The sequence below is a fragment of the Zalophus californianus genome, chromosome 4 (genome assembly GCF_009762305.2).
Source record: "Zalophus californianus isolate mZalCal1 chromosome 4, mZalCal1.pri.v2, whole genome shotgun sequence".
Lineage (NCBI taxonomy): Eukaryota > Metazoa > Chordata > Mammalia > Carnivora > Otariidae > Zalophus > Zalophus californianus.
The window spans coordinates 67,704,439-67,730,640 of record NC_045598.1 but is presented as its reverse complement, the minus strand read 5'-3'; the positions used below and the strand labels follow the sequence as shown (position 1 = coordinate 67,730,640).

Genomic DNA, 26,202 nt, shown 5'->3' with positions numbered 1-26,202 from the left:
AATATTTGTTTTGACTTCTCTCATGATAGTTCTGAAGGTAAAATCTACATTGTGATTTTGCACTTAAATGAAAGGTGTGGGGTTGGACAATTTTTTTTTCATTTGAGCTGGAAAGCTGATACCATGACATCTCTAGCAGTAAGCACTCTTGTGACTTGCAGAATCCATTTGTCACATTGAACTACCCAGTGTGACCCGGGCCCATGGAAAGTATGCGTGCATGTGGGTGTAACAGGGATTTCACTTGTACCCAGGTCACCAGCTACAACTTATCTGGCATAGTGATTTACCTACTTTTATTTGTGTGTATATTTTCTAAAATTAACTGGCCAGTTTAATTTATGTTCCAATCAGATGTCCAATCATTCAGTGAATTTACCCTGGTTAAAATACTGTCATATAATCTTCAGGGAAGTGATATTACGTTTTTCATCATAATGCATACTAAGCACTCACAGTTTCAACTTTTTTTTTATATTTAGTAAATATCAATAAATCTATGGCACGTAAAAGGGCACTGCTAACATGGCAGCTATTTGATTTCTATACTTTTTCAAATATATGTACCTCTTAATTCAATAATTCTTAAAGGCAATCCTCATTGTGGTTTCCCATTCATGATATCTGACCTTTCCTTAATGTCAAACATCATTTTCCACTAGCAAGGGAATAAAGTATATTATTTATATAAAGCTAATAATTATTTGGGGAAAATAAATATAACATAGAGGTAATAATCGTGAAAAAGATGAGCACTTATTCACTGCTCTATTATGCCTGTAACTTGATATATTATTTTCTATATTTGTATTGCCGGCTACTGTGGTCCCAATATAAAGAAAAAATAACATACCCACAAAGGGTCAAAATTTACCTAATCATTATTTCAGAGCCAAACTAGTAACATGAATTAATTCCCAAACCATCCATTTTGCTTGCAAATGTAAAATCTCTCTGTAACTTATTTATTGTCATTAGTGTTCTTGCTTATTTCTTATTATTCAGGGCAGTCCCATACTACTTGATTTTTAAAAAGGAATTAAATGAGAAATGACTATAAGGAAGTTAAGAGATCTAAATTTCAAAAATCTTCCCCTTTTCAATTGATGTTTTGGTTTGATGTCGATGTAAGGTAAAATACTCATTATCATCAAATATTTATTGAGAGTTTACAATTTACCAGACATTGTGCCAGGCACTATGGGACATGCAAATAAGTTTAAGACGTGGTTCCATCATTCATGAAATGTAGGATTCAGCCATGTATGTACTTACCAACCAAATTAATCTATGTCGTTAAACTTTAAAGTATTACCAATAACAGTTGTTAACATGTGTTCTTAGAACATCCTTTGGGCAACCCTTACATGTTTTCTCAGATGCACACAGCAAGTAATAATAAATGCAGATCTTACACACTTTTTTTTTTCACTTCTCCATGGTGCAGATGTCAGCCTCCTAAGGTGTGAAACCGTTCTTTCCAGGACACGATTAGAATACATTTGTTGTTGACTGATACATCTGTTGGCAGTGGGTAGTGGTGATGATCAGGTACACCATGGGTTAACAGCTTGTGTGTACTTCAGTGGTAATGTCATGGTATAAGAGGAAAGATCCATTAATTTGACTGAATTTCAAAGGTATCCCAGTTTAAAATAATATTTGACCTAAGAATATCCAAGCCCTCCAGATAATTAACCCCTACAGTGTTCTTTGTCTCTGATAAAATAAGATATCGTAGATATTTTTGGATTAAATTTAGATAAATTAGAGTTGCATTCTATGTATGGTCTTCAGCTGTGGAATATTCTCCAAGGAAGTGTGCAAACATGTTAACATAAAAAAGTGTGACCTCTCTTTTTTTTTAATCGGCTATCAGCTGCAGATGTCATAGACCAGGCCGTGGGTGATATGTGCTTCATTCAGTGGCATTGATGCTTTTAGAAATCTGTTTGAATTAATCCCTATTGGGTCAGCATTTGAGATTATGTTATGACCCTGTTTTTCTGTAAAACATCAGCATATTTCAGAGAGTTTTGGTCATCTTCATCATAATGATGGCCAGGAAAATCCATATTTTAATACCCCTTAATCTTGTGATGCTCTAGTTTATTAGCTTATGGCAAATACCAGCTAGACACTAAAAAGCTTCTTGGATGACCAAAAACATTGCCATTTATACATGAGCAATTTAATCAAAATGAATTTTTTTTTTTTCTATTTCACCTTAACTCAAAATAAAAACTAATCATCAGAAATGTGAAAAGCCACAGAAAGACATCTGCGCTAGCAGAGTTGTCAGATGACAGTCTGTGAAGATCATAGTTTCTAGAGCAATATAATCATGGGCTGGTAACTATCATATTTGAGGTGAAACAGAATAAAAACACGTATAATGTAAAACCAACAATTTTTTTCTCTCTGATTCTCTTGAGCTGTGAAAATAACCATAGGTGCCTATCATCTCAAAGTTTCACAAGTGAAAAATAAATTGACACCTATAAAAAGAGTCGGTGGTTGGAACGGGTTTGATTAATCAAAGTATTTTAAAGTTGCGGTTTAAATTTGGAAAATTTACTTCTAAAATACAACGCTGTTCAAGCAGGCAGATGAAGGTAAAGGATCTTAGCTAGCAGAATCTCCATCTGGATTTTGGAAAAATAGTTTGCATTAGATTTGGGGTTACAGGTCCCCAAATAAGCCACCTTGAAAGCATTTTTCAAGGAGCAAATTTCAGGACAGTATGGAAGAAACTATTACCTGCCCTTATACATATCCTCTTTCTCTTCTTAAGTAAGAGAATCCTTATATTGTTGGGAACAGCAAAGTGTATGTCTACAAAACTATCTTTCAGCTTCTTTTCAAAATAGGGGTGGAAAATGAGATATAAATACGAGTCTTTGGGTATGTAGTGGTGGTGGTATTTTGAGAAAAATGCAATAGGATGATCTGGCAGGCCATTTTCTCCTTGCCCTGTCTGATGTTTGGAAAAAGAATGTAATGGCTAGAGCATTAGTGCTATCTTGCAAACAGGAGAGAAACTTAAAGAAAGCCAATACACAGGGTGGCAGAGCAGAAAGACAACAGGACCATGGGTGACTCGTAACTGTGGAACCACCATACTATTCATGGGCAGACTAACTCCAGACTCCTTTGCATGAAAAAATATTAGGTGGTTTCAGCTGCTATTAATTCAGTTTTACATGATAATAACTAGACCCAATCCTAATACAGATTGATAGATCCTCTATAGATCATGTAAAATGTCATTTACTAGCAAATAAGGAAGGAAATAAAAACCTTATTTAAATAGTCCAGGTAAAGGGCAGACTATAAAATGATAATTAAGTACATCTGTACCCTTTGATGTTTTGAGTCGGAGCAGTGTCAAATAGCACTTTTTTTCTGTGTGTGAAAAGAAGGGGACGGTGGCTAGAGATAGCTTATTGTTGAGTTGGGTAGCTATAGATATTGAAATTGAAGTGATCTTTATCCCTGGTAGTTAGCCATGTTCAAGTATTGAAATATTGTTCTCTCCGTGTTATTCAAGTGGAAAGATAAGATGTTTACCTTGGTTAATTACTAAATTATATTTTTATGGTATGCCTAATCAATAAGGTTTCAATATTATGAATTCACCTTAGAGTAAGTTTTCCAAGATAGTATACAAATTTATTACATAGAAACTATAATTCAGGAAACTAGACATTATGAGGGTAAAGACAGAAAAAAGGAAACATAATTAAGCTTCCAATCTAGTACTAAGACTTAATTTTTATTTTATTTTATTTTTTTAGGGACAGGAAGTTGGCCTGAGTTTTGTGTTTACAAACATCTCAGATTTAAGATTAAATCAGGTTTCATTTTCAGGGGACAACAAAATTTGATGTTGCCTTTATGCTTTAGTGATAGTTCTTCTGGCATTGATGAAGATCTTAACATTGGACTTTCTCAGACGTCTTCCTTTCAACGAAAATATAAATCCACTCTTCTTTGGATTAAGATTATAGCCACCTAACATGAAGCCGTCGAGTGTGTGGTCGGCAGGGAGTCTTCCCCTTCAAGGTTTACTGAGAAGAAATGCTGGTGCCAAGTCTCTTTTGAAAAAGAAAAGGTTTGAAAGTTGTGATATCCCATAAATGCTCTTTACTTTCAATGAAAGATAGTAAGCTTGTTCTCTGGGACACAACTTTATAAAAACCTTTTTGTTTTTTGTAGAGCATGTAGATGTTTCGAAAAACTGATTTTAGCCACCATGGTGCAGGGTCAAATGGGGGCCATCAAACTCCTTCCCTGGGTTATTCAAATCTAACACTGAGCAAGATAATAGCTCAAGAAGCAACTAATGAGCCTTGTCCACAGTACTGAGATTGTGTATCAGGATGACCCATACATTTTAAACAGTCTTTGTATTGATTCACAACTCTTTCAAAGTTTAAAATTGGGCTGCGTTGTATACAAGAGCAAAGTCATAGAGCAATGATCGTTTAACATACAGAGGGCATGACATTTGATTATATCTAAGCTTCTTCAAATGCCAAGAAGAATCTGGAGAAAGATATTTGATATTGACTTTTAAAATGTCCACATAGATAAAATTAATAAATCTTATTAAAGTTTATTTAGAGATATTGATTTTAAAGTAGAAATGCACCCACAAAGAAAGTCCCATGATAAAGGCTAATGTGTAAATTCCTTTAAAACCCATAGTTACTGTAATTATATTGAGCATTTTACAAGCAACTAGGGACTTCTTTGGATAGATGACTGAAATTTAATCAGTTTCTGGCACAGGCTGCCTTTCTTTCCCACCTCAGATTTCTAAGCACTATTTCTAGGGCAGACCTGCTCAGATAGTGAACCTTTATTATCACATTTGATCTGTCTTTGAGCACTTTCCAAAAGAAAGGCTTCCACAGATCTCCTAGAAGATAAAGCAACAGGATGATTTTTCTCAATAGACATGTCCTTCCTCCCACCCCATTCCATTCTAAGCAAACTAATTCAGCTCTACAGTCTGGATTTTATAATCACGAGGCGTATTATGTATGAAATGCATAAAACATCGATGTGCTAATGTCAGCACCGGAGACTATCAGATGAAGAAATAGGCATATCCCGTTGTACTCCTGGACATAGGTGTTTGCCCTGAGCCTCTTTAAAAAAAAAACAACTCATTTCGTTTCTCAGCATTTTGGGTTTTATTTGTATTAAGTGGCTTAGTCCTGCCAGTCTGCTGAAGGGAAATCTGGGCTTGATAATAGTTTTTTAGGCAAGGAGGAACTGGAAGAATGATCACAAATGATAAATGTGAAAATTAAGCTACCTCTAGAGTTTATGTTTTACAAGTATGAAATCACTCAGTTTATCTCCCAGATGATTTAAACATATCTGATTATTTCTGATGTGTCAAGATGTAATAGTTTGAAAGTCTAAGTAGAATTCCTAGACTTACCTTTATTAAAACCCGAGGATCTGAAGATATAAGTGTCTGGATTGATGAATATATTTCTGCTGTGGAGGAAAATAACAGCCCTGAGTCACTGCTTGTTCACATCTTCATTAATGTGCTTAATATATTTCTGTCCTTAGAACAAATTAATATGTTCTTTTTAACTTCTTTTATATTGTAGTTCGCTTAAACTCAGATTCTTCGAACATAGCTCGATTGCAGTGTGACATCTGAGTTCTAGAGATCAACTGATAGTTGTTAAAGATCATGAAGAATGGCCCATTAAAACTGTTAGTATATGACAAATAACAACGTTTGTGTTTAGTGTGGAAATTTATCAACTAGACAGAGCACTTATTCCTGAGAACCGAACGAAAGTCTACTTGAACCAACTTATTAATCAGTCAGTGCCCTAGTCTTAACGGACTGTCTTATTAAAGAGCTTTAGATATATTAAAATTGAACTCTAATGTGATAGGTGCTATCCCTGAACCACGATCACAAAGCACACAATTATTACTAAAGGCTAAAGTCTATGAAAAAGAAAAATAAGCCTCCCCCCCACCCCCCGAGGACTGGGATGCTTTGCCTCAAATCTCTGGCTCTGATTAGGTACAGTGTCTATCATGAGATGCTGGCTACGTGGCCAATTCTTTCTCTCACTCTCCGCTTAACGCAGGATCACATACCAAGTTATTATGACAAACCTAAAGATAGAGTGATTTGTCCACCTGCATGTATTTATACAGACCACACTGCAGAATGGTCTTAAATTTACAAAGCTTTTTCAGGGGGGAAAAATGAAGCAGTACCAGTGGAAAAAAATGAAAGACTGTTCAGGCTGGCAAGTGGCATTAATTCTCAGTGAGATGCTCCAGTCCTAGAAGAAATCATCATAGCTTCTCATTCCCTGGGGAGTCTGTGAGGATAGATGCCCTTAAGAGCTGTGAGTCATGGGGTTGAGTACTCCTGAGAGCTGGGTTGGGTATCATCTCAAATGACAACGTCAGTCAGAAGGTATTGATTGTCTGGGAGTGCTAGGTGGAAAACGATGCTTGAGGCTAAGTTTAAGCACAGCAAGAAAGCAAGACATAATAAATTAGTGACATTTGCATGAGGAGAATTTAGGGTCATAACAGAAGAGAAGTCTCCAATTCTAACCTATGTAGTCCATTTCTGGCATGGTGCTGACCTTAGCTTACCCAAGAGGGAAAGCTAAGCACACACTTCCGTAAACAGCCAATAGTTTCTCTGTGTAATCAATAATCCTTCTGGTAGAAAGGTGCTGGGTACATGTCCAGTAGCAATCAGCAATTAAATGGTTTACCAAACACCTGCAGTGACCTAAGTCAGAATCTTCTTTGTTTTCTTCTCAAGGTTTTATTCTATTTATTTATTTATTTTTAAAGATTTTATTTATTTATTTCAGAGTTGGGGGGAGATAGCATGAGCCGGGGAGGGAGGGGTAGAGGGGGAGGAATCTCAAACAGACTCTGCACTGAGTGAGGAGCCCTATATGGGGCTCCATCTCAATGACCCTGAGATCAAGACCTGAGCTGAAACCAAGAGTTGGCGGCTTAACAGACTGAGCCACCTAGGCACCCCTCTTCTCAAGGTTTTAAAATATGATTCCTGGAATTGAACACAATATTACTGAAAAAGACCCAAGTCCTTTGATCTCTGCCAGTAGACCTACTGTGAGGGGAAACTTACCCCCTTCCAAGCCAGTCTTCATTTTTTTTGGATGGTTTAGTTATTAAAAATCATTCTTTCATGGACTGAGTTGAACCTGAACTTCTTGTAAATTTGACATTGTGGTTGTGGATCTGTTTTTTTGAAGAAGACAAAATAATTCTGCTCTCTCTTCTGCCTGACAGTTCACCAGATATTCACCCAAATAATATGAAAACTTTATAGTTTTTGTTGTTTTTAAGATATTTATTCATTTATTTGAGAGAGAGTGCCAGTGAGGGGTGGGGCAGCAGAGGGAGATGGAGAGAGAATCTCAAGCAGACTCTCCACTGAGTGTGGAGCCCCATGGGGGGCTCAGTCTCATGACATTGATGAGATCATGACCTGAGCCGAAATCAAGAGTCAGATACTTGTCTGACTGAGCCACCCAGGAGCCCCTGTTGTTTTTTAAACAACTGATCCTGCTTCTCAAACTTATTGTGGCCAAGCCAAGGCATTTGAACTTCTGCTTTAAAGTTTCTTCACTTCTCAGTAATTAATTTCCTTACATATATCAGAAAATGGGGGTCTTGCTCAGTACCATATTTTGTTCTCTGCACCCACATTCAATCCATCATCAGATTCACTTGATCCTACCTCCAAAATGTGTTTGAATCTGTGTTATTCAATTTTCTTTTCCAGTGTAGGTCAAATGAGCCTTCTCTCTTGCCTCTTCTACCACAATAGCCTCTGATGTAGATCTTTTACCACCTTTAGCCCTTTTTCCATACATTATCCACACAAAGCCTGAGTGATTTTTGTGAAAGGCAAATCTCCTTACTTTACTCTGCGCTTAAATGCCTCCACAGTTACTCCTGGCATTTAGAATAGAAGACTTAATGTGTCTCCAAAAGGCTACAACAATCTGGACCTTGTTTCTTCTCACACCATTTTTCCTTATTCATTAATATGCTCTAATCACCCTCTCCTTTTTCCATTCCTCAATTTTGCTAAGCTTTTTTCCTCCTTAGGGGCTCTGATTATGAGACTTTGCATAGCCATTATCATTGCTTGGAATGAAGCCTGCCCTCCCTCCTCCCACACCTTTATTTATTTGATTTAAATGTCACTTTTTCAGAGAGCCTTCTTTGACATTATGCTCCATCCCAATTAAATCAGTTTATTTATTTTTTCACTGTAGCTTTTCTTTTCCTTTCTTATCGCTATTTGTTATTTAATGTTCATTTGTGTGATTATTTAAAGTCTTGTCACCTCTTGACTTTAAAGTCCATTAACTAAGAGAGAAAAGATCAGTTTCTTATTTTCTCTGTTTACCTCATGCTTAAGCACAGTGTTTGTAACAAGGTGTCAATAAATATTTGTTGAAAGATATCTATATCAATTATTTCTTACATTTCCCTTAGTCTTTTCTTTTCTAGACCAAATGTCTTGGTTCCTTTGTTATTTCTCACATGACAGTTTTTAAACTCCTTTCCAACTTGGACACATTTTTTTGACACATTGTGTTTTCCAATTTTTTCCTTTAAATATGGAGGACTAATTACAGTATGTTAGATGTGATCTAATAATTAGAGAATTTAATGGGACTTTTCTTTCCAATGTCCTTCTTACAATGTCTATTAATTTAACCTAAGGTGGTGGTATGCTGTTTTAGCAGCTGGATCTCACCATTGGTGCATATTAAGCTTATGATTAACTAAAACCCATAAATCTTCTTTTCCCTAAGGTTCCTAGTTAGAGAGCTTCATTTTAAATTGTGCATTTAATGTTTTTAACTGGTGTTCAGAAATATCATTTATCTTATGCTAAGTTATACTTATTGCTTATTGTCACATAGAGTACTGATTATCCTTTTCAGGTTGGTCTCATGTGTGATCTGGATAAACGTATTTTCTTTGTTCACATTCAGTGTAACAAAGGCAAGGGCCAAAGATAAAGCTTTGTGTTTCAGCCCTTTCTTATCCCCAGGTAGGGGTCAAGATCCCAGTATTTGATTTATTATATATATTAGCTTATATAAATAAAATGTTTATATAAATAAAAATACATTAAATTATATATGTAATTTATGTACATAAAATTATGTAGCATGTATCATGGACATATGTAATAGAATTCATATAAATATAATAAACTTATTTTAAGTTTTTAAAAAATTTTAGCATTTGCTTTTTAAAATACATTGATAAGATGGTAGTAGTTCATCCAAATATATAGTCAAAAGCATTTTCTTTCTTTAAGTTTTGAAATAAGTGTTATGTCTCCATTATTTTAAAATTAATTAAAAACAAAAAAGTTGTTAAAGTCTAATCATAACTGCATCCTATGGAGAAGTTCAACTATAAATGTTAATATAAAGATTCAAAGAATAATTCCAAGAAAAATTTGACCAAGAAGGCCTAGAAGACAAAATGATACATGGGTCTTATTTTCCTCTTTAATTATTGCCTTATTCCAAGAGATAAAATTAATGAATGCAATACAAACTCATGATCATTGGACTCATGATTATCTTAGGCTCTACAGAATCATTCCCTAGAAACACTCATTATTCCAGTTCCATTTAAACGCATCTGCTGAGCTCCACCTCTATGATCAGCGTCCTAGAAATGTTATTCTCAGACACTTTGGCCTGCTGAGATCAGAGGAGGAGAAATTGATGGAATTCTCCTGGTTTGATGGAAAACTTACATATTTCACAGCGTCTCTTAACTATCATGCACCTCATTTAAAAAAAAGGGGGGGCGGCGCCTGGGTGGCTCAGTTGGTTAAGCGACTGCCTTCGGCTCAGGTCATGATCCTGGAGTCCCAGGATCGAGTCCTGCATTGGGCTCCCTGCTCAGCGGGAAGTCTGCTTCTCCCTCTGACCCTCCCCGCTCTCATGCTCTCTCTCTCCCTCTCTCATTCTGTCTCTCAAATAAATAAACAAAATCTTAAAAACAAAACAAAACAAATCTGGTTTTGTATTTACAATTATGTTGCTCTGGTGAGCCATGTCAAGACATGGAGATGGAGAACAAAATTCCATTGGGTTTACTAGAGAAGTGTAAGTCTGAAACTTGCACTTAAAAATTCTTTCAAACTTGCAAACATCTTAAAATTGATGGGGAATAAAATGAATGTTCATGCAACAGAAGGATGGAAGTAGGAGAAAGCAGACAGACAGCATCAGAGAATGAATGTGGTTGGATATCACGACTGCAGTAAGAAGAAAACATTAAAAGTATTTCTTCTGTATTTTTTTCTAATATAAATCCAATTTTAAGTTATAGAAGTGTTATTAGGTATATTTCCCAGATTATAAAAGGAAGCCTGGATTTGTAGGGCCCTACCACTGCTATTATTACCAGTATGGTCACTTCTGTAACTACTACTATGTTAGTAATAGACATCACTTATTGCACTAACTTATTGTGTCTAGGGGCACCTACCAATTCTTTTTTTCATATCATTTCATTTATCTCTACAACAACTATGTGAGGTATTAGTAGATGTCAGCACTATTCCCATTTTGCTGATGAACATGAGGTTTAGGGAGTTAAACAACTTGCTTAAGGTCTTAAGCTTCTACACGGCAGAGCCAGAAATGGAACACAAATCTTTCTGGATCTGAAGCTGTGCTCTTAATCTCTAAGCTCTAGGGAAGTAAATTTTTTATTTATCCAAATTAGCTACTTATGCTGACATTTATTAATCAGAGACTTGCCAGATTTTGACTTCACTCTTTCTCTTTGTGGAATGATAAAAGGGCATGGTATTGCCAAATGCAGAGTTATCAATATTACTTTTGAAAGATGTAAAGGTAGTTCTGGATTCTCACTGATTAATAATAATCAGTAAATTAACAAAATACTTAATATTCAATTGTACAGATGTAGCTTTATAATTCGATACTGTTATTGACCATATTCACGACCCAAAACACAGAGATCAAAAAAAACATAGAACAGAGAGGAAAAGAGTGACTGAAAGGCATCCATGTTCTTTAGAGGTTGACAGTGCTCTTCCCTACTTTATTGAAAGTCTAATATTTGGCATATTAAGCATGAACAGTCATTAGAGCTTGGAAAGTTTACTAATGTGAAGTAGAAGTATGCTTCATTTACATATGTGTATATTTATGATAATATAGTTGAATGCCTTCCTTAAAATGTATACCTTATTGAAAAAATATATATATACAGGCAATGATGCCATGTTTCACACAGACATGATTGTGCTTGAAAACACATCCAGCTACATAGATATAAGTAAATATGCAGGCAGGACCCCCTACTTACAAATGGTTGTGTTTCAAATATTTTTTAAAAGTTATCCTTTTAGCCAGCAACTACAATTTATTTGTTTAATCCACAATACCTGAGGTAGTATCTTAAGTGCTATTTAAGCTAAACCCAAACACCCTGTACAGTATTGTTTCTAGAGATAAGCTTGATTTCATTCAACACCAAGTCTTAATAAGACAGTTATGCCCCACAAACCATGCTAGATGTTAGCAATAAAAAGTACAATTTTCAGGAAATCTATGGTCTAGGATGGGATACAGAAAAGCAAATCAATCAAGTTTAGAGGGATATAGTGGTGTGATTACACAAAGGTGTATAATCATAATCAGATGACAAACCAGCAGAGCTATTCAGAATGCAGTGATGACTGCCCTGAGGGTTCTGAGGGATGAAGAGAAGTTAGCCAGATGCAGGTCAGGATGATGGAACACTGGGCTATGGGAAAAGAGATGCTGTAGAGTTGAGATACATAATGAAGAAATCTCCCTCTTTCTTACAAGGGAGGGTTTTTCATCCTCAGAGCTATTGACATTTTGGGCAGGATAATCCTTTGTTTGCAAGGCTCTCCCATGTACTTAGCAGCATGCCTGACCTTTGCCAGCTAAATATTAGTAATACCAACACCCATCTCTCCCCACCAACACCAACAAAAAAATGAGAACTCCTTCTGTAAGCAAAAAGAGAGACAGCTATCTTTGGGCATTAGATTAACTTGCTAACTCCACATAGACAAAAAAAAGGGTGGGGGTTGCAAATCGTATTTGCATTCTCTTGATTTGCTCTCTAGATGCCCTAAATTGGGGTGGGTGAGAGATAGTTACATGGTTTTCTACTTACTGCTCAACAACCTGGGACTCAGTATTTACAATTTAGGGATTGACTATTTCCAGGCATGAGTGTAGGTATATACACACACATTCACCACAGAGACATAAATCAGAACATTTCTGATTTGGCCATGATATTTAGTGACTATCTAGCTTTCATTCTTATATCTTATCAGAAATAAAGAAACAAACAAACAAACAAACAACACTACTTCATAAACTTACCGGAATACATTATATGTCTTCTGGCCAAAATAAGAGTTGAATCAACCTTACAAATACCATGATACTGCATGAATTACAAGAGTCTCCTTAAAGGGGGAACATCTGCGTAGTGAAGTTTGATTACACTCCTCTTTAAAGAAAGAACAAGCCATGAAAATGATAAAATATGATTGGCTTAAAACACAATATATCCAACTTTAATCATTTTCTAAATCCAAAGATATTTTTAGATGAAAGCAAAGGAGGTCATTTCCAAATCATTTTGTGAAACTTAAGCCTACCCAGAGGAAAGGTAATTTTGTTTGATCCTGAACATCAAGTGAATTTGTTCACCAAACCATTTATTCCAAAAGGTAATTAAAATAATGTAAAATTGATGCAATATATGTTTAACAAAATTAACTAATTATAATCTGCTTAAGCCATTTAACCTTTATAGTTCCTATAAAAATGTTTGATTTTCTTTGGAAAAATAAACAATGTGCTTTAAAAAGGTGGTGCCTTCTTGTCTTTCTTCTCTTTTCTCCTTTTCTTTCTTTCTTTTTTTTTTTTTTTTTTGATGATCTGTTAAGGTGCCAATATAGCAAACAGAATAGACAAATAATTCAGCGGGGGAAATAAGATTTCCCCTTAAGTCAAGAGCACATGCAAAAAGGAAAAGAAATATTTTAAGGTAAGCAAGTCAGACTCTTTCCTTTTTGGTAGTAAGTTCGGTTACACGAAACATTGGTGTTAACACCTGAGTACTTACATCAAACTTCCAAATATATATGAAAAGTCTATCAGTTTTTCCCCTTCAGGTATGCAGATTGATGTATGGCCCAAACAACGATATCCCGCAACTTAGCATTTGTTTGTTTTCAACTGCTTTTCATTTATTCAAGTCATTGTCAAACTACCTGAAAAAAGTTCAACCAATTGACAAAGCCTAACTGCCACTGGCTATACTTATTTTATACATATCCCTTCTAATCACAGACAGAAACACTGAGTAGATGTCAAAATTTGGAAGGGTTTATAGGGGTTTTTCAGTGTCTATGAGAAGTAGAAAGTAGTTATGCAAGGGAAGAAATGTGCTGTGACATCTCCATCTTTTCAAAAGAGTGGAGGAACAAGGAACTACCTTGAGGGGAAAAAATGGTAGAACTAACCATAGGTCCTCAGGGACTTCCTAATCCACATCTGTCTATTATTAATTCATTATAACTTAGTATGTCACTCCTAAAACCAAGTGACATTATAAAAGACACCTAATGGTAAGAGTAGTAACTTACTGCTACACAGAGACAAACAAGTTAGACATTGGGAAAAAAAAAAAATCTGAATATTTTTGATCACAGTGAAGCAAGTCACCCATTATCCTGAGGTTAATTTGTTGACTCATGATTTCCACTTATCCAATGATACTGAATCACATGAACAAACCTCTACATCTAATCAGATTTTTTTTATTGAATTGTGACCTTTAATCCACCTTCTTCTTGATTATGAATGACAGTGACCTTTATCTAATTTAAAGCAGACACTCTGATGCAAAAATATGCAAACTACACATGTAAATTCTGAATCAAACTGAAGATGTGCATAATCTACTGGGGAGAAATTATTTCAGAAGACATTTATATTAAGGCTGAATGGGGTATTTGAGAGTAAGTGAATTAGTCAGCAAACGAATGATTGGTCCGAAGAGTTGCAAAGACCAAATGCTGTTTATATTTTCTCAGCTTATATTTAGAAAACTAAAATGTCAATATACATATCAATTTTTATTTTTTCTACTCAGCATTTTTATGGCATTCAGGAAGGAAGTGATCCCAATGTAATAAAGTCAGACAAAATGATTTGTCGGAGGGGTTGGCACACTGTGCCTGACTATTCAAGCCATTTTCATTTCAATTCATTTTCTGCTGCACAAAAACCTGGGGGAATTGAGCCATGGCACGTGCAGCCTGTCGCTTTCTTATCCTATTTTATCTCCTTAACGAAAAACTCGGTGGCCAGTCACAGCTGGCCAGCAGTGGTATCCCTAGGATATATTTAGTAGCCGATACCTCAAGGAAAAAGTTACAAGGATCAAAGAAAAGCATGTTTGCATTGAGAATCGGATCCACACCCTCTACCAGACCGACATTCCTTGATTCCCCTTCTTTGCACCGGCTTTTTCCTTTTTCTGGGGATTAATACAGATGGTTCTGAGCTGCCATTATGGAGGGCAAACCCTGCCCTGGGCACAAATGAAAATGCAGGCTAATCCTGTAACCCACTCTCCCCTCTCTCGAACTTGTCAACTTTGTTTTCTACCCGTACAAAAATGCCCAAATGTAAGCATATCACGTATGTCTAAAACGCATGATCTGCACGTCTGTATTGTATTACTTAGGGCCACATGTATATGGGTTTATATATGACCAAGATTATGCCACAGCAGAAGGCCATTGACAGCATTTTGCTGTCAGACCCCACCAAACCATACCTGGAAGGAGAATGTACTTTCCCGATTAACACCAGGGGGTTGTCAGATTGCTGTATCTCAAATAAACAGATTTACCCTGACAGATAATCAGCATTTTGCACTGCCTAATACATGTTTATCTTCCACTATTGACATAATTACACTAAAAGTGCACTTAATATAATCTTTCATAGGAAATTAAACATGTTTTAATGATATACTTATAATGGATTGGGGACAGAGTTGAGGGAGAGAAATATCAATACTAGATGTTTTGGGAGAACACATACATGAAGCAATGATGAGGGGATCAATGAACATTGGGAAAAATCAATGACAGCCTGTGTTTAAGGAATTCATTTACATAGTTTCCAAAGAAATTAGAAAAATCCTACAAAGCTGTGAAATGCCCTCCTGATTCTCTCATGTCCCTGATGCTTCTTGCTTTCTGATGTGGGTTCCGTGCTCATCTTGCACACAGAAGCAGCTAAAAAAAAAGAGTCCTCTTAGGAGGGATTTTAGATTTGACTAATTCTTGGTCAATCCTTCCAACAGTTCTCAATCTGGCTTTTGAGCATGGGTACTGGAAACTCATAGTGGTCTGCACAGAACCTACTCAGAAGGAATTCTGCAAAGTTTGCGGCCCGAGCCCATTACCCGAGTGCCTGGGAGCACTCACGGGCAGGCCGTTTCAAAACGCTGTGAAAATTAACACATGCTGGGCATTAGACATCAGGCCTTAAGGATATATTCAGTCGGGACCTGAGAAGCACAGTTAGGTGAAAGTAGTAATTCCAATTAAAATTATAAATATAACCCCAGCATGAGAAGCATCTTTCTTGAAACATTTGCTCTTCGTGGCTGTGATCGGCCTCACTGCGCTCTGAGAAGACCTGAGAATTTTAAGTATCACTATCTTTAGATACTAGTTTAGTAAAAGGATCAGTGTTTTGTTGTCCCACAAATCTCTTTTCTTTTCCTAGCTACAAATTAAAATTAAGCCATTAAACATCAAAATACTTATGTCTGTGAGAGGGGTCCAGGGTCATGTAAATGTGATTTCGGACAAAAAACAAAGTGAATGTGGGGAAGTATTGTGGAACGTCTTTCATAAGCTCAGCATTGTTTGGGGGCCTGTAGCAGATACTTAATTTTTTACTAGATACCTGAGAAGTGCATACTTTTATTTCTAGTTTACAGGCGTGGAAGCTCTAACTCAGAGAAATGAAGTGCTATTGCCAAAAGCTGGGATTCCAACCTAGGTCTGTCGGTCTGAAGCTAGTGCTCTTTCTGTTTCACTATGCTTCCTCTGTAAATTCAGTTCACGTGATTTTAAATGCCTTTGATTGTTGTTTTCCAAGAAGGATGTTGATTTAAACCATGGTCCTCTACTTCTTTCATTAATCAGAAATAGGCATCTACAGTCTCCTGCAGGCTGCTCTGTCCTCACTGAAGCCAACAGATTCCCGGTAACTAGGATGCAATGGCTTTTCATTTGCTCAGCGGAAGGATCTAACAAATAGTCTTTACCATCTCCATGGCTAAGCGTGGAAACATGAAATGACAGTGCTGAGACCACCAAATGCCCCTAACATGAGGCCAGAGAACCCCAGTGAGGAGGGGCGGCCATGTGGTTAGAGACCGCAGCGAATCTTCTGAGGAACTGGGAGATTTTTTGTTTCCCTGGGTTTGGGACTCAGAAGGGGAGAGATGGTAGACCTTGCTTTTGCCCCAGGTTGGTGACCCCCGAACTGCTTCTCCTGTTTCACTTCTACCAGCACTGGTTCCTGAATCCTATGACTGACTCCACGCACCCCAGCCTTTTTCCAGGAGCACGCTGGCTGATGGTCACGCCTTTGAAGCTGCCCACTCCTCTGACAGGGCTCCATCTCCACTCTGCTTAGGTGTTGATGTCTGCCTGAGGAAGAGGGGACTTGCCAAATTCTTTTTAGAATTTGATTTATGGTTGTAAGCTCCCTGTGTGGGATCTCTTGTTGGATTGACTATTTTAAGAGTTTGCTTTAAAAGCCACCTTATATCTTCTTTGCTTTCATCCTTACTTAGGACCCTAACCCCGCTTCGTATATCCATTCCCAGGGAGCCAAATCTTCAGGCCAAAGAATAATTTCTCTTTGAGATTAATTACAATTTCTCTTCCACTTATTGTGTATGGAGATTTAATGATAGGAATTAAAAAGCTGTAAACTGGTTCATAAGAAAGGCCAAGGTCTGCATTCTTTAAAACCTTCTAAACTCTTCCCTCCTCATCCCTCAAGACATGTCTCTCTTCCCCAGTCCTTCACCATCTTCTGCCTTATTTTTCTTTGTCTTTTTTGTTCTCTTCCTGCTCTTACCTTCCACCTTAGTTCTCCCACCAGTCACCTGCACCTTTAAGTTCCAAAATGAGAAGTCATATACATATAGAGAGAGCACATGTATGTAATATATATCACATATCTATATATAAATATAGACATAATTTTATCTACTAGAATAATCTCCTTTCCTATTGCTATTTTTTTAAATTGGGCACGAGTAAACTATCATATGCTATCAGAGCATGGGTCAAGTGTCTGGAATCTAGCTAGGTCTTAAGAAATGTTCCTCACTTTGCCCTTGAAACAAATTTAAAATATATATATGACATATATGTAGTACATATGTAACCTAAGCTAACTAGATTTTTTTAAAATTCCATCAATCATTCAAATATTAATCAAGACTGATCTCTGGCCTTCACACTGGGCCAAGTTCTGTGAAGGACACAGAATAAGTATGATTTTTACCCATAAGTAGTTTACAAGCTACTGGGGATACAAGACTATGACCCATAAAACAACCAGGAAAATAGGAGAAAAGGACACAGTTAGAGGCTGAATTCTGTAATGTAAACTGGAGGCACAGCCAACAGACAGGAAAGAGGTCACAGTGACTGTGGGAAGGGCACTTAACTAATATTTCTGGAAGAGGATTGATAGGAAAGTAACATATATAACAACAGCTGGAAACAAACAGACTTTCCAATCCTGGTGGAAGGCTTTGTACAAGTGTTGGCTTTGCTTTCCAAACTGTAAAGCTTACTAGACAGTGAAGCTTTGTTTTTATTTGAGCTCGGATGTATTGCTAACTGTCCAGTCAGTGCTAATACATTTGAGAGTTAATTTATCTGAATATTTTTTGCTCATATCACATGCTTTCCACAATGAGAAAAATCTTTTGATTTTACTTTTAATTTCAGGAAATTGACATCTTTTTGGATAGGAAATTCTATTATGCAGCTGAAGAATTTAGCAATCAGGGACAGTCTTCACATGGTTTTAGGTCAGTTTTAACTTCCTTGACTGTTTATATCAATACACAGCTCGTAACCACCATGCCCTGTTCTCCTCCCGCCCCCTCCTTTTCTTTCAAAGTAGGAATATCCACCAAGTAATGGAGAAATCCAATCTGAAAGGAATGTCTCACAGGCTAAGAAACTCACTCAGCAAGAGATGATGGAAGAGTAAGCTCAAATTTAAATTAATTCCCAACCTTTCCTGTACCAATGGTCGATGTCTAACTTAGCTAATCCAGGCAAAACTGATATATTAAAAATAACTTTAAAGATAGGTTCTCAGGCTTTCTGCCTGCAGCAGATAGGGGTTCTGGATATATAGGGCAGTCCATCTGCCTGATACTTCAAATAAGATCTAAAAAGAATGCTGGTATCACAGGATGGCATCAAAATTGTTTTTCATTTGTTACTCGAGAAATGTGTAGCTTGCTCAATTGCTACTGACCCACGTTCCCCACATTTCTGCCTCTTGATTATGTGTTGGTGTTGTTCAGATTTTTGTTTACATTGCATATTGGATATTCAGAGGTCAAACGAACACAGTCTTTGAATCAGATTCCTCTGAGTTACATGCATAATAGTTCATCTTCTCACACTGCGTAGAAAAACACTGGGAAACAGTTCAAGCTCTCCCAAATAAACAGACAGAAGTAAAGCCGCAAATGCTTCCCTGTATGGACCTGTCCTTGCTCATTTCTCCTTGAGGAGATAACACCTTCTAACGCAAGGACAGATAACTATTTCAGTGCAGAGTCTGACCATTTAAAGATGAATTTTCACTCCATTTGTTTTCTTTATCTGCTTTTCTAATGTGTTGGTATATTTCAACTTGAGAAATTTTCATTCAGATGTGCCCAACAGAAAGAGAGGCTTTTCTTCTACCCAGGATACTTTGAAGGGTGATATGACAAGATGGAAGAGTATGTTTTTTTCTGATGGGAACAGTTGTTTGCATGAAAATTTTAATTGTTACCAGAACTTCAGTGGAGTTACAAGGAAAGGTAGTTAGATAAAGCCTCAGGTTAATTTCCATCATTACCAAACACTTTGTACCACTTGAAAAATTCCAACCATATAAAGAGATGTCAATCTTGTTCTTTAGACAAGAAAAAAAAAAATGAAAAATAAAGGTGGGGGGGACAGTGCTTCAAAGGCTGTCAGTAGACAAGTCAGTCAATTACAGATCTGATTTAGTTCTTAACTCCTTGAGGTAAAAGACAAATGTTCTGTAATGTTCTTGGCATGCATTAAATGAAACAACTTAAAAAAATACCAAACAACCTCTGCTGTAATGGTAATACAGACAGATGTAAAGAGCTCCGGCGAGAGTTGAAAAATTGGAATCAGATATTAGAATCAAGACTATAAACAGGGCAATAGAAACGTTTTTGCTATTGGTGGTGGGGGGGTATCCTTATTATATTTAGTTATCTGAGCTAATTAGCTAGGGAGGCATTGTTGTGTGCTGTTTTGAAACCAGTATCAGAATAAATGGGTTTAAATTCCAATTCTACCACAACTGCGACGCCTTGGTTAAATCACTGACGCTCCCTATACTTCAATGTCTTGATCTGTGAAATGAAGATGATGGTCCCATCCACCTCACAGTGTCTTGCAGATTAAAATAATACACATAAAGCAATTAGTATCTGCTGAGTGTTCACTTGATAATTGTGATAAATCCATACACAGCAATGTTTCAAGATTGAGAAAATACGTATGGCACGATGTAGTCCTTCTTGAGGAATTTTGCACATCTACAGATGATATAGGCATTGAATGTCTGCTGATGAAGCACATCATTTCCCCTCAAGCAGGGATGCGTTTCCCGGGCACCACTGAACACTCCCGAAGTTACAGAGAACTTATTAACACCCTCCATAGTATCCCTTTAAGATGATAATTTATCTTTTAAACTGCACTCAGTAAAACCAGCAGAAAAGAGCCAGGTGGGAATAACAACATGGTATTATATACAGCTACAGGTTTTACCAGATCTATAGATTCTGCTGCAAGGCACACTAAAATGGAGTAAAATGTAACTTATCTCGAACAGTTGCTTGAATGAGTTACTGAAGGAATGGCAAGTTTACAGACGAATCGAAAGAAACCCATGGGAGTTAAAGGCTGTGACCTTTTTATTTAGGATGCACAGTAAAACCTAATTTAAGGCATACAAGTCATTAGGTCTTTGGAGAATTTCCTAGGAGGTTTACAAACAAATGTGAAAGTCTATAAAATATGTGATTTTGAAATAGCTGTGAAATGATGGGTTGAAATTCCATGGGGGAATGCCATCATACCCATCAAATACTGGTAATTTGGTTGAAAAGAGAACGCCTCGTTGTTTGCATTTTCTCTCTCCCCAGAAGATCTCCCTGGCCACTTTTTATCTCTCTGCTCCCCTTGACTGCTGACAGAGTATTGCATGGCGTTCCTTTGTTCTGAAGGGGCATCCTTTGGTTTTGCACTAGTCTCAAGTTCACACAACCAGACAATCTCACACACCTTTCCATCTGTTTAGGTTTTCCTGTGTCGGGTGCTCTTCTCAAACTTGTTTTAAATATGAAAGAATCACCCTCTACCATTAGTGATGAATCCATTTCTTTCCCTGTAATCCTGAAGATGTGAATGGAATCCTCCAGTGACAGTGTCTGGAAAGAAGATATTCATGGGCAACTACATGATTCGAATAGATACATTCAATTAGCCCTTCCTGGAGAAGCCTCAGTTTACTTTACCACTCAGTATTTCAAAGAGTTTTAAAGAAATTCTAATTACTGCATAGAAAATAAGTCAAATTCTTCTTCTCTTCCCTGCGTAAGGCTTTTATTACTACTGCTATAAAACATATATCCCCCCCTTTTTTTCTGTTGCTATCCTAGCAGAGTAGCCTGCATACCAATAGGATCACTAAAATGCCACGAAGCAGAACATATTCATCTGTTAAATTCTATGTACAGTAACCTAACAAATGCCAGAGACAGAAAGATTGCCCTCTGCACAGTAATACTTGTGTGGATGTCTTCTTTATGCTAACAATGACAGGGCTTCATGCCTTGTACTGTACTCAAAAATCAGAGTGCATTTTTTTTTTCTTCAGTAGAAGAGTCTGTATCAAAAAGAAAAAGAACTGCACATTTTTGGCACGGAGATATTTTATGTGGATAATAAATTTTTTCCCTTGAACTCCACTAACTACAAGTATCTACCTGGAAGATGAAATCTAAGATTTATGTCATCAGAACTATTCAGTATACCAGAGGATCATTTTTTCTTCTTTTCAGGACTGTCAACTTTGTTTACTGTTTATGTTCAATTCCATACTACACAAGAGATTAAATGGTCTTGTCATAGCTACATGTCAAAACTTCTTAGGAAAATAAGATAATAAATGTAAAATTATATTAATAGGGAGTGCTTTCAAAGACATATTACATTTATTGAAAACTAAATTATAACTGGAATGTTATAATTATATTTGTACTAATCAAAAAGAGATTTTCGATTCTATAATTTTATGGCATTTAGTATGTTTTAAAATTGGAATGACTAAGGAATGATTAAAATATTATTACAAGTAACTTCAAGGAAACACATATGAAGTCATGTAAGCCCAGAAATTGACTTCATAAATCAGCATGGATATCGTCAATTCTGTTAGCCTCTTAGGTGCATTTTTAATCTAAACATAACCATTTGGCTATTGAAATCAGCCTTAAAAAATGACATCAAACAATGCTGTACAAACATAAGCTTTTTTGTTAGCCCTGCAACATTAAACTTTTTTATAATCTAATTTCAATCTCAAAACAATAAATAAGCGCATGTACAATCACAGGAACTGAATCCTGGCTAATTATAATACTTCTGCATAGCCTCATAATAATTTGTAAATTGTGAAGAATAAATCTATTTGACAGGCCTGTTAGCAATAAGGCCTTCAGCTTCTTGCTTCGCAGCAGAATGAAGTAAAATCTATCCTTTCTCTGGCTGTTGTTAAAAACATTTCAACAGTTAGTTCTTTTTCACAGAAAACAGTGCAGGTAGGTGCCAGGTTAAAAAAAAAAAAAAAAATTAACACGATTGCATTTTACCCTTGACTATGCTTGGCCGGGATGCATGAGAAGTTAAAACATACTGAGAGATTATTATTTTTTTTTTTTAAGAAGGAAAACTTGAGAGAGGATTGTATTTCTAGATGAGAGAGTGGACACTATCATCTTTCTGACATTGTAAAACTGAAGCTGGCTGCAGGGAAAATAAACATTACAATACCCGACACTTAAACAATTGTACCTCTTCGGTTAAGTAACAAAAGCGTGAGCACCTGGAATCCCAGCATTTGTGCCTAATGCCAGCAACAATATAAAGCATTCAAGTGACATTTGATAATGAGCAGACAGTGGAGGCATTACACACGTTTTTAGAAGAATCAGACTTCCTACCTTGAAGAGACAGATGGAGGTAAGTTCCTTTATAAAAAAAAAAGTTGTGAGTAAAGCCAGGCGGCAGCTGCAGTAAATTGAGTCCTTTCAGTCACTGTATACATACAGCAGTTCTGCAATAAGGGGAAAAATATAATGGGAGGAGCGGCTGTGAACGAGTGACCTCCTCAAGCTGAGTCCTCTCTGTGAACCAAGCATGGAAAACCTCTGCTCCTGATTTGCATGGATTATCTCCACTTGAACAGATACAGAGCAGATACATTTAAATTGAGCTGGCACAATGGCAAAAAGATGGAAGAGTGACTGAATAAGGGACAGCGCAAGAGAGGGAGAGAGAAAGAGAAATAGACACGAGATCGGAGAGCGTGGATAAGCTGGTGCTTGCAGAACTGTGTCTCAGAAGAGCTACAGCTCCCTCTTCATGTCACAGTTGTAAGATAAGCAATGTTGTCATTAAGAACTGGTTAATCATAGGGAAAAATATACCCAGAGTAGCTGGTGCTCTAGCTGAGCCGGTTTTTGTGAACCTTTGAGGAGTCTTTCTGTTTTGTCATCAGGATTTTAGATGGTATGTAGAAAATCTTTTATTAGGAGCCAGGTAAACACATTTGGATAAAACTCTTTTGAGTTTTGATTGAGATCAGAGCTTTGACTTGATTGGCGTACGTGTATGTCAGTGAAGGAACACAGACAATTTGTTAAGGAGAATGTGTATTTTGAAAGAGAATTAATCCCTGTTAACTTTTAAAGAGGTAGTGCTATAGACTGCAGTGCGAAAAAGAAAATAGTGTTTGAATATTTATTAATGATTATTAATTCCCTGAAAGGACCCAAATGCACAACTGAAAGGGAATTTGGTGTTTTGTTTTGTTTTTTAAATCTCCTTAGATTGTTAATTGGGTTTTCTTTCCCCCCTTCATGTTGTCTTTTGCTGGCATTTCAGAATAGAAGAAATCCTTCTTTCTCTACAGTACAGATGTATCTTTAAACAGACAATGATTGTTTGCTTTTCCATTTAGCATCATCAGCGTTTTATATATCCCTATTCTTGTTTTAAAAATGAGAAAGAGGGAGTGGAATATGATTGTAACTCTTGCCAACAGTCACTCAGTAAATCCGTGGCAGATCTCAGAAGAAAAGAATAACCCTCAGTTAGCAAGTTAACGTGAAGCCTGCCTTCTCTTTGTGTAAAGGTGTCTGCAGATGCCCAAACAGGCAGGCAATTAGGTCAATTCAAAGGAAAAATCAGTCAAACCAGTTGGTTGACTGAATTGATCATAGCCTTGGGGAAGCCATTATTAACTTGATGTGAACCAAATGACATTGGTTAAATATATTTCAACAAATGACATTAAAACTCTCAACATACACATGTGTGGGATATTTGCAAAGAGTAGTAAAGGGACCAGTCAGATTTTTGCTGCTGTTGGGAACCCATATCCTGTCAGGAAAGAGAAAGAATTTAAAAACAATATACTTCCAGGAACTCTGCCTTGGTGGACAGAAGTGATACTTTAAAAGAAATCTAAGGGAAAATGCCAACACACATTTTCATGAGATCTCATGAAGATCTGGAATTTCTGAAGTGTGCAGATTTAGTGACTATAACAGTGTTTAGGAAACAATTGCTTGAAAGTAAAAGGGTGAAGACAATAGTTATTTTATGTCTCTGACATCCAATGGTCTGATTGCTCTCTGAGTGGATGAGTGAGTTCTCAGGTTTCTGATATCAGTTTGGATACAGCTTGCACACAGGTTGGCGTTGGAAGGTTATTGGGGTCTTAATATTACTTTTCAGATTGTAAACTCTTTGGAGTCAGGGACCATATAATATTCTTTAAAATATCTCCCCATGGGGTGCCTGGGTGGCTCAGTCATTAAGCATCTAACTTTGGCTCAGGTTGTGATTCCAGGGTCCTGGGATCAAGCCCCGCATCGGGCTCCCTGCTCAGCGGGAAGCCTGTTTCTCCCTCTCCCACTCCCCCTGCTTGTGTTCCCTCTCTCGCTGTGTCTCTCTCTGTCAAATAAATAAATAAAATCTTTAAAAAAATTTTTAAAAATAAGTAAAATATCTCCCCAAATATTTCAAAAGTGTCCTTTACATATTTGAGATATTTTGTGAATGTTTATAGAGAAGATACTGGAAATAACTGTAAAGCACTCATATTCTGTATACCAGTTGTTTAAAGTAAAAATTGGATTCATAAATTGTGATGTCTTCTGTACCTCCATGAAATAAAAGGAAATAAAATAAATACCATGAAAATGTCTTGCCGTATATGGGATTATAATAACAGGGCAAGTAGTGTTAGATTGTATATTGGCGTGGAAGCTTAATTAGGTGTCCCCTTCCTCATACCAGGGGGTACCTTTCAGAAAGTGTGTTTAGGATTTGAGTCACAACTTTCTAGGCACCAGTGCTGAGACAATTATCAGCCTTTGTGTCCATGGGCAAGTTACCTAAGTTGTGTGTGAAATGGGGATAAAAAACGCCTTTTATTGGAGCACCTGGGTGGCTCAGTCAGATAAGCGTCTGCCTTCAGCTCGGGTCATGATTCCCGGGTCCTGGGATTGAGCCCTGAGTCGGGCTCCCCACTGAGTGGGGAGTCTGCTTCTCTCTCTGCCCTTCCCCCTCCTCGTGCACTCTCTCTTTCTCTTTTCTCTCAAATATATAAAATCTTTAAAAATCCCTGTTTTTATATGGTTGATGTAAGGAATAAAAGAAAGGGCTTACCGTAGCACCTGGGTAAATACCTAATCAGTGTAAGCTATTATTCAATTATTTTATTTTTTTTAATTTTTTTAAAGATTTTATTTATTTATTTGAGAGAGAGAATGAGATAGAGAGAGCATGAGAGGGGGGAGGGTCAAAGGGAGATGCAGACTCCCCGCTGAGCAGGAAGCCCGATGTGGGACTCCATCCCAGGACTCCAGGATCATGACCTGAGCCAAAGGCAGTTGCTTAACCAACTGAGCTACCCAGGTGCCCCTTGTTCAATTATTTTAAATCTGTTTCCATTCAACATGGTTGTCTCTCTCTGAATTGGGAAGTGTTACTACGGTGTCTATTGGATGTAGGAAAAAAAAAAGATGACTTATTTGTCTGTTCTTGGCTTTTTCTTGCCATTGTATGAAGAAGGCTCCTTCCTGGTCCCTGACAACCAGAAAGACTGGTGCCTCTACCTTTTTATAAAAGACAGAAATAGAAGTACTATTCTCAGGAGAGCTAGAGAGTGTTGTAGCAAGCATATCCAACCTTCTGTACAGGAATAGGAAATGGCTTGTGTGGTACAAAGTGAAGGGCATCCAGAAGCTCCTGGTCCAGAAATATCTTCCCATCTGTCCTCTCCTATTTCCTGAAATGCCACCATTAGAAGTTTATTTCTATGTTTTATTGGCTTCCCATTCTCTCTTTCAATGCACATACTACTGGCAGAATTTAACACATTAACAAGTTTACACTTAGAGTAACACATGAATTCATAG

At 37.0% G+C, this 26,202-nt stretch overlaps 1 long non-coding RNA gene across 1 annotated transcript; it reads right to left on the bottom strand.

The window, feature by feature from the left end:
• Positions 1-3,754: 3,754 nt before the first annotated feature.
• LOC113912191 lies at positions 3,755-23,102 on the bottom strand. Its single transcript, XR_003516741.1, has 3 exons — positions 22,717-23,102; positions 5,456-5,514; positions 3,755-4,097 (listed from the first exon to the last, which is right to left on the bottom strand). It is a non-coding gene; the product is annotated as an uncharacterized LOC113912191 (long non-coding RNA).
• Between the last annotated feature and the right edge of the window lie 3,100 nt (positions 23,103-26,202).